The sequence below is a fragment of the Pistacia vera genome, unplaced genomic scaffold, assembly GCF_008641045.1.
Source record: "Pistacia vera cultivar Batoury unplaced genomic scaffold, PisVer_v2 Contig299, whole genome shotgun sequence".
NCBI lineage: Eukaryota > Viridiplantae > Streptophyta > Magnoliopsida > Sapindales > Anacardiaceae > Pistacia > Pistacia vera.
The window spans coordinates 232,307-234,361 of record NW_022196111.1 but is presented as its reverse complement, the minus strand read 5'-3'; the positions used below and the strand labels follow the sequence as shown (position 1 = coordinate 234,361).

At 38.3% G+C, this 2,055-nt stretch overlaps 1 non-coding gene across 1 annotated transcript; it reads right to left on the bottom strand.

Annotated features, from left to right (window-relative positions):
• Positions 1 to 1,369: 1,369 nt before the first annotated feature.
• On the bottom strand, positions 1,370 to 1,476 carry LOC116135369. Its single transcript, XR_004128881.1, has one exon. It is a non-coding gene; the product is annotated as a small nucleolar RNA R71 (small nucleolar RNA).
• Positions 1,477 to 2,055: the final 579 nt, after the last annotated feature.

Sequence of the window (2,055 nt, the reverse complement as noted above, 5' to 3'; positions counted from 1 at the left end):
AATTGTTTTATTGATTTAACCATGAACTAACCTTTTTAGGGTTAGGGTTTTGATGTAGTTCGGATTCTAATGGGTTAGAAAGTTGATGATTATTAATTTCATATGATTTTGCTTTGATTGTGTGATTATTCTGTATTTATTGTTTTTGTGTGATGAACATGATGAGATTGAGAGATAATTCATGTGAAGCTTCTTGGGTAATCACCATTGTATTACTGGATGCTAGAGATAGATTCAAGAACCAATGAAATCAATCTAGGATTCTTGTGCTTAATGAGCTTAGATTTATTAACTTTCAATTTGTTGGGTGCGGAAGGTTAATAGGGAAGAGTAGGAAAACATAGCCTGAGAAGGTATGTTGGACACCTTAGAGAGTTTGATTTACAATCAATGCATGTGACTATGATTTTTGTTTAATTCTTTAGGTTTAACCCATAGAGTCCGAGTGAAGTCAAAACCCTACCCGTTTGTTTGAATTGATTTTATCCCGTTTTAAATCTTGCTTTCATAGTTTAATTTTATTTTAGTAAAATTTTGTTTTAGTTATAGTTTAAATTGCTCCCTTAAATCTAAAAGAATTCGATTACTTCAACTTGAAAACAGTAGAAAACTTAGTGCTTAGCAACAATCCTCGTGGGAACGATACTCACTCATCACTCTATTACTTGTGCGACTAGTATACTTGCTACATATTGCATGTTGTAGGAAACACGCATTAATTTTTTGGCGCCGTTGCCGGGGATTGAGTTTTAAGTTAACATTGAGTTTTTCTATAGTTAGCTAGATTGAAGTTTTATTTTTTGTTTTCAATTTTCAATTGGTTTGTGATCTCACTTTCTTTCGTTAATTCTGTGCAGTTTATGCGAAGAGCGAGACGTCAGCCAATGGTTCCTATTGATCTTGAGATTGAGAGAATCGCCAGACGACTTAACAGAGAGAGAAGAGAAAGGGAGGACATAGTGGTTGGAACAGAAGAAATAGTTGTTGAAATGGCTGAACCAGAAAACAGGACACTGAATTCTTAGTTCCCACGATTAATGGCAGTGGGTCGAGTATTACTAGGCCTACGGTGCAAGCAAACAACTTTGAGATTAAGCTGGCAATCATTCAGATGATCCAGCAGTCGGTAAGGTTTAATGGTGATTTGAAGGAAGATCTGAATCAGCATATTGGAAACTTCTTGAAAAGTTGTGACACCTTCAAGTCGAACGGAGTGTTAGATGATGCCATTACGTTGAGGTTATTTCCATTCTCATTGGGGGATAAAGCAAAGGAATGGTTAATGGCACTACCATCGGGAACTATCACAACGTGGAATGATCTAGTACAGAAGTTCCTGACCAAGTTCTTCCCTCCAGCAAAATTAGCAAAACTGAGAAATGATATCACATCATTTCTACAAGATGAATCCGAGTCATTGTATGAGGCTTGGGAGAGGTACAAGGAATTGATGAGGAAATGTCCACACCATGGGTTGCTAGTTTGGCTTCAAGTCCAAACTTTCTACAATGGACTGATGGGTAACGTGCAAACCATGATAGATGTAGCATCGGGGGGAGCTTTACAGAATAAGACACCAAAGGAGGCTTATGAGCTGCTTGAGGTTTTGGCAAGCAACAACTATCAAAGACCAAATGAGAGAGCAATACCAAGAAAATCTACGAGTCTTCATGAAGTTGATGCCTTCATAGCCATCTCAGCCTAACTCACGGCACTTTAGAAATAGTTGGGAAGTATGCAGGTAAACTCTATTCAAGCACCTCAACTAAGTTGTGATTTTTGTGCAGGAAACCATGTGAGTAGTGAATGTCAAGTGGGCAACACATTTGCTTCGTCATCTTCATCATTGGAGCAAGTGAATTACTTGGCAGGAAATCAGAGGCAACCAAACAACCCGTACTCCAACACATACAATCCGGGGTGGAGAAATCATCCAAATCTGGCTTGGGGCAATCAGAACCACAAAATAATCAATGGAACCAAAGGACATTGCCAAATAACCAACCAGGGGTGAATAATCAACCAGGAGATCCAATAGTGACAAAGTTGGAGGAC